The sequence below is a fragment of the Ambystoma mexicanum genome, chromosome 10 (assembly GCF_040938575.1).
Source record: "Ambystoma mexicanum isolate Mex_15411 chromosome 10, UKY_AmexF1_1, whole genome shotgun sequence".
NCBI classification, from domain to species: domain Eukaryota; kingdom Metazoa; phylum Chordata; class Amphibia; order Caudata; family Ambystomatidae; genus Ambystoma; species Ambystoma mexicanum.
The window spans coordinates 756,013,370-756,028,509 of record NC_090932.1 but is presented as its reverse complement, the minus strand read 5'-3'; positions in this window follow the sequence as shown (position 1 = coordinate 756,028,509).

The window sequence follows — 15,140 nt, the reverse complement described above, 5'->3', positions numbered from 1 at the left end:
AGGGCATCATACTGCCCCAGGACTCGCTCCACCAGGACCCCAACCTCGGTGACACTGAAGCTGGGGCCCCTCTGCCTCTCTGGCTGGGGGTTGCCAGTGGTGCCAGATGTTTCAGTGCCCGACATGGCAACCCCAGAGGCAGGAGTGGGTGGGCAACTTGGTCCTGGGGCTGGGCTGTGGAGTGGTGTTCTTCCAGTCGGGAGTCTTCAGTTCCAGCAGGGGTGGACACAGCAACTGTACGCCTGCAGATGGCTGATGTGCAGGCACCAAATGGCAGGGCACGGTGGCAGCAGGCAGGCAGGCAGGCAGCAGCAGATGGCACGTGGGAGGCTGCTCGGGGCACTGGGGGGCAGTAACTCGGCCTTCTGGGCAGGAGCGTGGTCTTCCGTGTGAACGCGTGGCCAGCTTGATACGGAGTGAATTGGCACGTGAAAATCATGCACGTCTGCGTGGAATCCGAGGAAAGGCCCTCAGCGCGTAAGCACGTCAGCACGCGTACGCGATTTCATTGGTCCAAAGGGCCAGGCGCGTAAGCGCGCCTATGACGCACGGGTGTTTCCCAACCCACGTGAAAAAAATACACGTGCCGCGCGAGCGCGTCAGCACGCGTACCCGATTTCATTGGTCCAAAGGGCCAGGCGCGTAAGCGCGCCTATGACGCACGGGTGTTTCCCAACCCACGTGAAAAAAATACACGTGCCGCGCGAGCGCGTCAGCACGCATACCCGATTTCATTGGTCCAAAGGCACACAGCGAGTAATCGCATATTCAACAGCGCGCGTGAAAAACGCCCGGTTACCATTTACATCTGAATACAATTACAATATTAATAACGTACATTTAACCTGGTAAACCTCGAGCATGTAGTCACACACGCTCGGCCACGACACGTGCAAAATTACAACAGGCAATACAGAAAGACGTACGCCTGCAGGAAGCAGGCGTACGTGACCCGGCACGTCTAAATATTCACGTGAAAACATCCTACAAGCTCAGTGCAAAGATGAACATACCGTTCCTAGCAGCAGTGGCTGTGGGTTACCAAAGGAGGAGGAGGAGGAGAGTCAGGGCCAGAATTTTCTCACCCAGAACCAGCCTATTCGGGATGCCTGATGACCAGGTGTATGGGAGGTACAGGTTTCCAGCACACATCATACTGGACCTGGTCAGTGAGTGGGAGGATGACCTCACATCACCCACCCTGTGCTCCCAAGCACTCAGCCCCCTGCAGAAGGTCCTGAATGTACTGCACTTCTTGGGCACTGGATCTTTTCAGCGGACAAGTGCCATAGTGGGTGGTGTGTCACAGGCCACGCAGTCACGCTGTCTACATCAGGTCTTGAACATCATCACTGCACGGCCATCAGTCTTCAGGCACATATATCTCCCCAGGACTCCTGCAGAAAGGCGGGCGTGCATCCAGGAATTCTATGGTGTGGCTCAATTCCCCAAAGTGCTTGGTGCAATTGACTGCACCCATGTGGCTCTACGTCCCCCCAGGGCAACAGAGCACATCTATAGAAACCGCAAGCACTGGCATTCCATCAACGTGCAAGTTGTATGCAATGCCAAGGGAATCATCACATCAGTATATGCCAACTATCCCGGGTCCACCCACGACAGCTTCATCTACAGAATGTCTACCCTAAGCCGGGACCTAGAGGCTGGCCGGCATGGAGATACATGGCTGCTTGGTGAGCATGAATGCCACTGCACATGCATGCATGTCAGATACAGGGTCATGTCACAACACCACTAATGATACCCATCACCACCTCCGCAGGGGACAGTGCCTACCCTATCAGCCCCCACATGATGACCCCAATCCGGAACCCCACCACGCCACCCGAGGTAAGGAACAACACAGCCCACATTGCAACACGGGGCATAGTGGAGCGCACATTCGGAGTGCTGAAGTCACGCTTTCGCTCCCTTGACCGTTCTGGCGGGCAGCTATTATATGCTCCCCCACTAGTGTGCAGGCTCATAGTGGCAGCATGTGTCCTGCACAACGTTGCAACACGCCGGGGCCTGCCCGTGGACATGGTGGTGCCCCCACATCCACAACCACATGCACGCCCGCTGCGCATGGGAGGGGAAAGGGCACGGGGGGAGGCAGCCCGTACGCAACTGGTGGCCAACTTCTTCACCTAGGAATCACAGTGCTGGCTAGTGCACACTGCTCTGGTACATACCATCTGACGATCAATGATGACACTACCTGACAATGTCACAAAATTTCTTGACAATAAACTGTCAGAAACACATCAGCCTGAGATTGTTAACATGGAAGTGTCACCTTGTGTGCACCCCTACCTACACATACACCAGCAATGCATAACTACGAAAAGACACAACTCCATTCATCAAATATGCATTGGCACAGGCGAATTGCTACATGACAACATTGCCATGTCACCCAATCCCTTCACAGTCCCGCCACAGAGGACACCATGTCATGGTATGTGAGAGCAAACAAACTGACCCTCACAACATGACACCGGTGTCACAAATTGCAGTGCCCCAAATGGAACATAGCCGCACTTGAACAGCTAACCGTGATGGAGGCACTACTACACACCTGTGTAAGAGTCATTTCAATCAAATTACACACCAACCCACCCTGAAGCCCACCCAAACAAGACACAATGCATGTAATCAATGGTAGTCTCAATACCTGATTGTGCTGGTATGTCCTCACCGTCCAGATGTACAGTGATGGCGCCACGCAAAAGTGTCACTGCACATCTACCGACATGTAGTCTGACTCCAGAGAGTATGCCCGTGTGAAGAACTGTGTGAAATACCTGCAAAACATGAGTAACATATGTAAGTTGAGGCACATATCAAACCATCATGCATAGTTAGGTGCAACAACAATGTACACTATGAATGTCTACACAGTATTGACTATGGACTGCCCAACAGCTCATGGGAGTCCAATGTCACCGTGTAATTTGCTGTCACTTGGGCACACCCTTTGCAAGCCCATGGAAACGGAAGCAGGAGGGGTGTGGATGTCAGGTACCCAAGCATCGAAACCAAACTCAGGACAAGCCTGCATGTGCCCAGCCACAATACAGTGTATGCCCAGGTACCCACACAAGGCAACACACTTGAAAAAGAAAAATATGATAAGAAAAAATGGCCATGAAAGGGCCGGCGGGGAGGGGGGGGCCACCTATGAGGTCCGAGGACAGGATGCACGCCACAATCCACCTGTGTGGATCATGGGAAAATAAAACACCCCATAGGCTCGTGGCCCACACGGCTGCTCTGTTGTGGGAGATGAGTCGCTATCGCTCTGGCCAGACCCTGCAGCTGACTCAGGAGGTGGGGGAGCTGCCTCAGAAGATGGTGTGACAATGGGAGGCAGCCCACGCAAAGCCCGAGTTTGCTCCTCCATAGCTGCAAGCAGGCGGGTCTGGAAGGTCTGGTTCTGGATTATAATCATGCGGAGGTCCCCATGCAGTAACTTCTGGGATGACCTGACCTCCGCACGAGTTGCCTGCATCTCGGCCGAGAGCGTCCGTGTCAGACGCTCCAGCTGCTCCTCTGTCCTTCTATGGGATGAAGCCTCAAGCTCTAACAGGGTCGACCTGAGGTGATGGAATTCTTCCCTCAGGCCTTCCCTGTGGCGCTGGGACTCCATGGAAAGTGATTCCCGCAGAGTCGCCAGTGCCGCCCGCCTGTCCATGTTGGACGCCAACATGTCCTCCCTGTGTGCCTGGCAGATGGACTCTGTAGCCTGCTCCAGTCGCTCCATCAGCCTTTCTGGGGGGACAATGGAAGTGGCCACCCTATCCATGGCCTGTGCAATCATCTCGGATGATGCTGCCTGTTGGGTGGCCATACCGTAGATGGATTGCTCCCAAGCGGTATTGCCAGGTGGCATACGGCCACCACGTTGGCGGGCACCACACCTGCCTGGGGCAAGGCGGACTGCGCCTTGCTGTGCCGGCAAAGCCTCAGGCTGCAGGACTGCATTCCCTCTCTGATCTGCAGCCCCAGGAACAGGATCAGAGATTGTGTGGTGTGGCCCTGCATCCGTAACCACCGGAGGCTGAGCTGCCGACACTGACATCCCCATTGAGGGCAATAACCCGGCTGCAGGTGGGTCGGACAGAGGAGATTCTCTCCCAAGAACACTCACCTGCGACTGCACATAGGTGTCATCCTCCGAGTCTACACCTGAATACTGCTCGGGGGAGGAACCCCCAGAGACACCCCTCGACAGCACGACCTGCAGCACTTGTGGGTTTTCACCCACAAACACACCACATCCCTCACTTGTGGAAGGTCGGCCCGGGTTGCCCTCCTGGGACGACTCCACCACCACATCCCCAGCATCAACAAGTGCTTCGTCCCCTGCAAAGACATGAAAGAGAGAAATGGAAACAGTCATTAGCACCATGGCATACAACAAGGGCTGATGAACAACAGAGGCAGTAGTTCAATGACACATGTCCCACATGACTGGGAAACCTCCTATGCATTCACCATCACTGGGTCTGGAGGGGAGGCTCAGGGCACACAATGATGACACAGAGAATGGAGAGCAACGCCTGCTCCCCATGCTGCCTAGCACTGGCATCACACATTGGCCGGTGATTGCCATGTCAAATGCACATGCCATCACACACATGGCATGTGACATAGCCACCAAGTGAAGAGGGAGAGGAGGGCAACTAATTTGGATTTTGGCCACTCTGGTCCTGACATTGCTTCATCACATCAAGAAGTTAACATGTTGGACATGGATCTGCTAGTCCCAATTGGCCACGATGCACAGTGCCTTGTCAACATTAACAAAATGCAGTAAACAATGAGATTCCACCTCCCCATCACCTGTAATGGATTCATATAGCATTCGTGAAGCACCTGTACAGAAATGTATGAGGTACAGCGGAGCACTGAGGGGTGGTGGGGCAGAAGGGGATGCCATTCAACAATCCTACTGGTGCTGGTGTCATTCATGTAACGCAAGTGCAGAGGTGGGTGGCACAATGAAGTGCAAGGGGAAGTGGTGGCTGGAAGTGCTGTACAAGGTAAGTAGGACTTAACGTCGAGGGCAGATGGTGGTAGGCGCAGACAAGTGCTGGGGGGGTGGCCTATAGGGGTACAGAGACAGTCATGCAGTGCTGTGGGCTCGGAGGGGACAGGGGAGGTACACACTGCATCTGGCTCGGCAAGGTCCTTGCAGATTTCAATGTGTCCTGCAGAGTTGTCAGATGCCGCAGATATGTGCCCTTGGATTGGGGCTCTCATCTTGGTGAGAAGGGTGAGACGCTATTGCCTTTGGAGCAGGCGGCAGGCCAGTTTGCCAGAGGATGAGCATGATGCAGGCCATTTCCTCTCTGCCACCCGGCACCTGTGTTTTGGGTTCACAAGATCAGAGTCATGCCAGGAGTCAGCATTGGCATGGGGCTTCAGGCGGATTGTCATGACCGTGGCAAAGACATCCAGTGTACCTGACATAGAGTGGAGCATGGAGTGGGCCCTGTCAGGATGGGAGTGAGCCTAAGGGGGAGCTGGATGGGGGGGAGATTTTGGCAGCATAAGCCTCGACTGACACACACTTCATGGGTTGGAATACCAAGAAGGTGTGTGACAGTGGTGAGGGTGGCTTTGCCTGTGGGGTGGTGAGGGTGAGGTGGGAGGAGAGGAGAAAGTGATCACTCCAGGAGAGAGGAGTGCAGAGAGGGATGGAGAGGGGAAGGTCAGATGAGATCAGAGCATCAAGAGTGTGCCCTGCAGAATGAGTAGGGACAGACGGGAGTTTAGAGGGTGATAGGGAGTTGCTGAGGTCACGGAAAAGTCACGTGGGGGGGACAACAAGCATGCAGGTGGATGCGTACATCACCAAGGAAGAGGATTTCAGTGTCTGGGGACATGAGTGAGGAGGAGAGGTGAGGCCACTCAGAAAGGAAGTAGTACATTTGACCAGTTTTCCGATACACAGTACGCACAGTTTGTGAATGTCGAGGTGAGATGGAGAGAGACGTCACACAAGCCATTCCAGAGGGGAGTAGCTCTACGTAGGAGTGACAGTGGCAGGAATACCCTCAGGGAAGGCAAGGGCACACCCCCCCCCTGCACAGTAGTGCCGGGCCAAGGAGAGGATCTCCTGAACGTCAGGTGGGAGTGTGTCAAAGATGCAGACAGAGCTGGCCGTCAGACATGTTTCCATGAGACCAAGGATGTCAAGGTGCATTACCTCATGTAAGTGACATATATTGGAGGAATGCCTGATGCAGCGGCAGAGTAAGGAGTGTAAATGTGGAGGAGGTTGACAGCCTTGTAGGACTTACGGGGAGTGCTACAGATCAGAGGTGCAGCATGTGTAGGAGTTGGAGTGGGAGGCGGAGAAGGATCATGGGAGGGTGCAGGGAGGCAGTGCAGGATAGATGAGGAGAGAGGAGGGGGGACAGCAGGAGAGGAAAGGAAGTTGATGAGATGTGGGTAGCATTTGTCAAGGAGAATAAGGTTGGCCTGAGGGCCTTGGACTGAGATGCTCCCATTACCATACACATCAATTGTGGCCTCTGAGGATTGGAAGGAGGCCAAGAGTACACCCCAACGGGTCACACCATTGATGGTGGAAGAGGAGCAAGGAGAGAGGACTGGGACCATGTGAAGGGTCCATGGGACAGGCAAAGGCATGTATGAGCAGATGTCAGTGAGAGTTAACCTTGAGTAGGCTCAGATGTACTTGTCAGCAATAGGGTGGGTCGCATTGGAGGGCAGGGTGCCCTCATTTGACTGTTTGCAAGCAGGTGTCGTGAGTAGGGCACGATGGTCTGAACAGTAGAAGTCAGGGAAGATAGACCATGAAGAGCAGCATGGAGTGTGAGGGAATGGGGCTTGAAACCAGACGGAACAAGAGCACACAGGTAGGAGGTGGGTGTCAAGGCAAATTCCACAGTATGACAGCATGTTGAGTGCCATGTATATACAGAGGACGCATTAGCATGTGGTATCATTGCATGTCAGGCATGTGACGATGGAACTTGAATGGCTGGGGGAAAGTGTAGGAATGGTATGTAAGACATAAGATGAATAGACAGGGGAGAATGAGCAACAATGTCGTGACAAAATGACAATTCAAGGGGAACTTCCATGGTGTAGGGCCATATGTGCACTGTTGGCAGTAGGGATAGTGCTGTGGGCACATGGTGTTGCACTGAACATACTGGATGAGGCACATGGGTGACACTATCAACTCTGCCACACACCCCCTTGACAGGCACCCAACATGAAGGCTTCACACACACACCATGCACATGGATATAACATACATGCATGTGCACTCACCGGATGATGCCTCGTAATCAGGGAGATCTCCCACACCTTGGAGTTGTCCCTCGGTGAAGTAGGATCCAGCTACGGACTCGTGTGGTGTGAGTTCTATTTCCTGTGCTGGGGACCCACCTCCAGTCACCAAGGTTGCTGCATGACTTGAGGCCAGCTTATCCTTTGCCCTGCGCTTAAGGTCATTCCAGCGCTTCTGGCAATCACTAGCTGTGCGCCTCACTACTCCAAGGGCACTTATTTTGTCAGCAATGGTCTGCCAGTGTGCCTGGCGTCTGGCATGTGTGGTCTTGGACCCTGCAACGATGACCATTTCCCTATCATGGTCTGACACATACTGAACAAGTGCATTCAGTTCGGCGTCTGTGAAGCTGGGCTTCCTTGATGGGCCGGACTGTGCAGCCGTGCCTGGGGCATCAGCCTGTGCCGGACGTGCACTCTTCCTCTTCCGCTTGGAAGGGGGTGGGGATCCAGAGTGTCCTACGCCGCTGTGGACACTAGGGGCAGGAGCCGTGGTGGACTCAGTACTGGGTGTGTGGGATTGCACACTCAGCATGGGAGTAGGTGCAGGCATTGGGGGTAGAGGGATAGGGTCAGGCCTGATCTGAGGTGCATGAACTAGGACCGACACAGTCTTGGCAGGGTGTATGAGAGGTGGGGTGGATGGAGCCACACCCTGCCCACGGGGGGCAGCAGATGACCTATCTGGCATAGATGCGCGTGTCCTGATGACACCAATGTGCACCGGTGCACGTGCAGTGGACCTGCTGACCTGGATGTCAGCGATGGAGTCACCCTCGGACAGGTCTGGTGCCACAATGGGTGTCCCTGACTGGTCCTCCAGACTGGGGGGGACAGGGGCACCCTGCAAGTCACAACCACGTCCCCTAGTGGATCCTCCACGGCCACCACGTGTGGCTCGGCCACCTTTGCCACCCTTACGGCTTGCACGCCTCCCAACCATGGCACTGATGTTATTGTGCGTATGGGAGTCGGTGTGCACAATTGTCCTGGGCAATTGGGTGTCAAAGGGGTTGGGTACCAGATGGTATTCGTACCCTAGTGCAGTGGCAAGGCTATATGACACCCCTGGGGAAAGATGACGGTTCACGCAACGCACAGGCACCCCAAAAAAGTTAAGGAACGTGCACGATACCCCTCCTAGACCACGTGTGCGTATAAAAAACCCTGCACTACGCTGTGGCATCCAGTAACACAAGAATGAACGTATGCGTGTCACACGCAGCCTAGATTGGCCTCTGAAGAGGTACGTGACACACGGGGCAAGCACAGATGATAGATGCGTGCGCAACTCACCGTCTGCCAGGGAGAAATGCGTCAAAAAGACGCACGTGTGCGCGTTGGCAACACCCCCGCCAAAAGAAGAATGGTACGCTGTCTGAGGAGACAGGACAACAGTAGAAGGGAACGCTGTGTGAGGAAACAGGCCCAGGAAAAAGAGCAAAAGAGAAAAAGCTGTCAGAGGTAACAGGGAGTACGACCTTTGAACGCCGTGAAGTAAATCGCGTGTCAACTGACAAGAAGTACAGAATACACCAACTCGCTCTCCACGAAAAGCACGTACAAGGAAATGGCGTTCTACATGTACCTTTTATGCAGGCCCACAGGTCCTGCGTCACTTCCGCGTGTAGGCGCTGAAGGGCCAGCCTCCAATCACACGCATTGACACTGGCTTGTGTTTCTTTCACGCGGGATGGGAAACGGCCGTGTCATGGATGCGCTTACGCGTCTGGCCCTTTGGACCAATGAGATCGCGTACGCGTGCTGACGCGCTCGCGCGGGAGGTTTATTTTTTCACGCGGTTTGGGAAACGGCCGTGTGTTGTAGACGCGCTTAGGCGCCTGGCCCTTTGGACCAATGAGATCGCGTACGCGTGCTGACGCGCTCGCGCGGGAGGTTTATTTTTTCACGCGGGTTGGGAAACGGCCGTGCGTTGTAGACGCGCTTACGCGCCTTGCCCTTTGGACCAATGAGATCGCGTACGCGTGCTGACGCGCTCGCGCGGGAGGTTTATTTTTTCACGCGGGTTGGGAAACGGCCGTGCGTTATAGACGCGCTTACGCGCCTGGCCCTTTGGACCAATCACGCGGGTTGGGAAACGGCCGTGCGTTATAGACGCGCTTACGCGCCTGGCCCTTTGGACCAATGAAATCGCGTACGCGTGCTGACGTGCTTACGCGGCCTTTCCTCGGATTCCACGCAGACGTGCATGATTTTCACGTGCCAATTCACTCCGTATCAAGCTGGCCACGCGTTCACACACGGAAGACCACGCTCCTGCCCCGAAGGCCGGAATCCTGCCCCCCAGAGCCCCGAGCACGCTCCCACCTGCCATCTGCTGCTGTCTGACTGCCTGCTGCCCACGTGCCCTGCTGTTTGCTGCCTGCACATCAGCCAGGGGTGCAGTTGCTGTGACCACCCCTGCTGGAACCAAAGACTCCCGACAGCCGTACCATCGCTCCACAGCCCAGCCCCAGGACCCAGTTGCCCACCCACTCCTGCCTCTGGGGTTGCCATGTCAGGGAGCACAACATCTGGCACGACTGGCAACCCCCGGCCAGGGAGGCAGAGGGGCACCAGCTTCAGTGCCACCGAAGTTGGTGTCCTGGTGGAGCGAGTCCTGGGGCAGTATGATGGCCTCTACGGACGGATGCGCCTCGACAAGGAAGGACGGACCAGGATCTGGACGGACATTGTGACTGCCATCAACGCGGAGGGGGTGGCAGTCCGAGAATTCCATCAAGTCAAGAAGCGCTGGGAGGACTACAGGTCCAGGACCCTGAACAAGGCCCGGCGCCTCGTGAAGGCAGTGGCTGCCAAGGGGCGGCGGGGCCACTTGTCGCAAGATCAACTTCGGGTCCTGGAACGCATATCCCCAGCGCTCCATGTCCAGGTCCTTGGGAGGCAGACCCGTCTGGAGTCGAGCGGTGAGTGTACATGCATACTGATTGTGCCAGGAGTGTGCATGTTGCACATGTCTTTGTGTGGCCATGTATAAATGTGTGTGTGCAGGGCTGTGAGACAAGCACATGTGTGCCTGTGATGTGTGAGACAAGGATGGTGCATGTGTGTGTGTGTGTGCTTGCAGTGCAAATGCTTGTGTGTGGGCACATGTGTTTGACTGTGCATGTGAGTTGGCATGCTTGTGGTGTGATACATGGATGTTGATTCCAGGTGCATTAGTCTGCAGCGTGTGCGTGTGTGTAGTTGTGAAGGGTGCAACAGTGTTGCAACATGGATGCAGGTGACACTGTCATGTTGGAGAGTGAATTGCAAATGTGACATGGATGTTCATCTCATGACTGACAGTTTGCGGAGTGGTACACATGCTTGGATGTGTGCTTTGCATGTGTGCATGTGTATTTGAGTCCGTGTGTATCATGTGATGTGTGGCTCACCTTTGTCTGCTCATGCTGCTGTATGTGAATGTATGTAGCGGGCTGTAGCAATATGGCTGTTGAATGACTCATGTGTGTGCGTTGAGGAGACAAGTGTGTTGGGGATTGTGATGCCAGGTCTGGAGTATGACAATGCCACTCTTGTACAACTGTTATGTGTGTGAGTCAATTGTACAGTGTCCTGATGCCTGTCTCCTGTCTCTCCCTGCCTGCAGCGTCATCTGATGTGGAGGGCGGAGAAGGTGCTGTGGAGCACAGCGGCAGGGATGCCACCGCCAGCCGGAGACGCAAGGCCCGGCTCCCCTCCCCTGTTGTCATCTCGTCGGGGAGTGAGGAGTCCGGTGCTGTGTCCCAGGTCGCAGCTGCCGAGGGGAAGTCCAGGAGGCGCAGGAGGAAGTTGGACTCCTCGGCAGCAGAAGGGGCAGCTGAGACCCCACAGGGTTCCGCGGCGGAAGATGGCAGGGAGTCATCCAGGTTGGTGGTGGGTTTGGTGGAGGAGGAGGCCGTGCAAGGGACTGAGATGGGGTCTGGAGGTGGGCATTCCACTGGTGCTAGTGGTGCAGCACAGGGGCAGGGACAGGAGGCAGCACAGGCCGCCGCGGAGGTGCCTGTGTGTAATCCTGTCCCCGGTCCTGTGTCTGCATCATCTTGCACCAGCAGGGTTGCCCACGTCCGGACCCATTCTCAGGGAGACCAGGCTGTGTTCCTCCATACACTGGGCCTTGTTCCGACCCCCTCCTCACCTGAACCCCCTATGCGCCAGTCGTCCTCCGTGCCATCTTCCTACCCACCTGTCACCTGGGTGCCCTGTGGAGCTGCCTCTGACGATGGGGCCAGGCTGGTGGAGGACACATCCCTGCCCCAGTCGGGAGTCGTGAGTCCAGCAGGGGTGGCCACCGCAACAACAGCACCCCAAACAATGGAGGATGTGCAGGCAGCAGGTGTCAGGGCACCGGCACCAGCACGTCAGCAGCAGGAGGAAGAAGGTGGGAGCCTTGATGGCTCGGGGCCATCACCATCAGAGGGGCAGGCATCGGCCGGAGGGCAGGAGGACCCTGGACGTCAAGTGGCTTCCGTGTGGCAGCGGTTGGGCCATGCCATAGATGCGGAGCGGCGGCGGGCGGAAGAGGCGCGGCTCGCTATGGTCAGGGCGGAGAACTCCATGCGGAGGGCCCTGAGGCGGGCCGAGTGCCTCGAGGCCATCCGCAGGGAGTTGGAGGTGGGTACATCGGCGTCCCTGCGGACCCTCGGGGCTGTGGAACGGGGCCGCCTCCGGGACATCGAGCGGGAGTTCGATGATGCCCTGGCCCGGAACAACAATCAGTGAGCCGCAGGACTTGCCCGCCGCCTTTGTATATAGTTCTGTAGTTTAGTTGTAGTTAGGTTTCCTTTGTTTTAATGTTATTATTTGGTTGCCAAAGGACAATGCACCACATTTTTGTATATAGACATTTTCTTAGTTAGTGTAAATAGTTAGGTTTCATTTATTAGGGCTCATGGACCCGGATCATCATGTTGATAGTTTGAGGGATGTTAATATTTGTTTTAATTTTTCACATGAGGCAATGTGTTTCTTCTTTCATTTGTACTTGGATTTAATTTTGGACTTTGACTTTGGACCCCTATTTTACTTTTTTTTTGTTAATTAGTGTTCCTGATTTTTTTGGTTGTACTTTTTTATTATTTAGTTTGCATTGCATGTTTATTGTTATTTTTTATTTTTACCATCCTTGTTTATTTTTAATACATTTTCATTTGATCCTTCAATGTGTTGTATCATCTCATTGCTTTCATGCATGACATGTGGGGTGTTTGGACATTCACTTGCAACATCTGTGTGTGACAGACATGTGTTCATTCATATGATTTACATTGGGTGTGTCACATGTCATTGTGTTTGATATGTGGGTGGATGGGATAGTTGTTTGGGAATTCTTGCAGGGCAGACTGTCCATTACGGTCATGATTGTGTGGGGTTGTGACCCAGGTGAAGGTGGACATGGATGGTACATGGGTGGGGGCCTTCTGGTAGGTGCCCCTGACTGCTGGGGGGTGGTGGTGGTGGTAGACATGGGTGGGGGCCTGCTGGAAGGTGCCCCTGACTGCTGGGGGGGTGGGGGTGGTGGTAGACATGGGTGGGGGCCTGCTGGAAGGTGCCCCTGACTGCTGGGGGGTGGGGGTGGTGGTAGACATGGGTGGGGGCCTGCTGGAAGGTGCCCCTGACTGCTGGGGGGTGGGGGTGGTGGTAGACATGGGTGGGGGCCTTCTGGCAGGTGCCCCTGACTGCGGAGGGGGGGGTGGGGGTGGTGGTAGACATGGGTGGGGGCCTGCTGGAAGGTGCCCCTGACTGCTGGGGGGTGGGGGTGGTGGTAGACATGGGTGGGGGCCTGCTGGAAGGTGCCCCTGACTGCTGGGGGGTGGGAGTGGTGGTAGACATGGGTGGGGGCCTTCTGGCAGGTGCCCCTGACTGCTGGGGGGTGGGGGTGGTGGTAGACATGGGTGGGGGCCTGCTGGAAGGTGCCCCTGACTGCTGGGGGGTGGGGGTGGTGGTAGACATGGGTGGGGGCCTTCTTGCAGGTGCCCCTGACTGCTGGGGGGTGGTGGTGGTGGTAGACATGGGTGGGGGCCTGCTGGAAGGTGCCCCTGACTGCTGGGGGGGTGGGGGTGGTGGTAGACATGGGTGGGGGCCTGCTGGAAGGTGCCCCTGACTGCTGGGGGGGTGGGGGTGGTGGTAGACATGGGTGGGGGCCTGCTGGAAGGTGCCCCTGACTGCTGGGTGGGTGGGGGTGGTGGTAGACATGGGTGCAGGCCTGCTGGAAGGTGCCCCTGACTGCTGGGGGGGTGGGGGTGGTGGTAGACATGGGTGGGGGCCTGCTGGAAGGTGCCCCTGACTGCTGGGGGTGTGGGGGTGGTGGTAGACATGGGTGGGGGCCTGCTGGAAGGTGCCCCTGACTGCTGGGGGGTGGGGGTGGTGGTAGACATGGGTGGGGGCCTTCTTGCAGGTGCCCCTGACTGCTGGGGGGTGGTGGTGGTGGTAGACATGGGTGGGGGCCTGCTGGAAGGTGCCCCTGACTGCTGGGGGGGTGGGGGTGGTGGTAGACATGGGTGGGGGCCTGCTGGAAGGTGCCCCTGACTGCTGGGGGGGTGGGGGTGGTGGTAGACATGGGTGGGGGCCTGCTGGAAGGTGCCCCTGACTGCTGGGGGGGTGGGGGTGGTGGTAGACATGGGTGGGGGCCTGCTGGAAGGTGCCCCTGACTGCTGGGGGGGTGGGGGTGGTGGTAGACATGGGTGGGGGCCTGCTGGAAGGTGCCCCTGACTGCTGGGGGGGTGGGGGTGGTGGTAGACATGGGTGGGGGCCTGCTGGAAGGTGCCCCTGACTGCTGGGGGGGTGGGGGTGGTGGGAGGCATGAGCGGGTGTGCAGGGTAGTCCCCTGTGGTGTGGGTTGCATGCAGGGGACGTGGAGGGTGTGAATGGAACACCTGTGAGGACCCACCCAGCAGAGCCGCGTGTGAAACTTCCCGCGCACCCCTGTAAATGACGTACCCTAGTTTTTCGCGTGTAGGATTTCACGCGCACCCCTGGAATTCCCGTAGCCTAGCTTTTCGCGTGTGAAACTTCCCGCGCACCCCTGTAATTGACGTACCCTGGCTTTTCGCGTGTGGAACTTCACACGCACCCCTGAAATCGACGTGGCCAGGGCAATCGCGTGTGGGACTTCCCCGCACCCCGGGATACACGTACCCAGGGCAATCGCGCGAGTGACTTCTCGCGCAACCCGTTGTACACACACGCGCGAATTTTTGAACAGTGGGTGTCCGTGTTAATGGCGTACACCTTTGCACCTCATTTGTCCTTTGGGGTCACGGTATGGCCCATTGCTGTATGTGGGTGGTATTTGTTGGCGCAGGTTTTGGCGCACTTTCGTTAAGTGCGTCGGGACGCTACCGCCTGCTTACTTGTGGCGTACGTTTTTGGGCCTGTGCGCTGGTTTGATCGAGCGCTGTTTTGCCCTGTTCTTATCCATGAATACGTGTTGCCGGAGAGCGTGTGGGCGTTCCGCGCACTTGCCTCCTGTACTTCCCCGTGCCGCCCACATTCTTCCCCATTCCGAGTGTTGTGCCCCATTTTATTCCCCATTCCGAGTGTCCCGCCCTGTGTTCCGCCTACTTTAGAGCTGTGCGCTGCGCTCGGAGTGATAGCGCAGTGGCCGTGGCGCACGCCGTTGGTTGACCTGTGCGCCGGCGTGTGCCGCGCACTTTTTCAGCGCACGTCCTATGCTTTTCTTACGCACGGACTTCCATGAATCGACGTGCGCTGGTTTCCCTGCGCTTTTCGCTATTTTTCGGCGCAGCGCACGTATAGGCCCCTCTGCGCCGGAATTTTCGGCGCACATTTATTCCATGAATCGG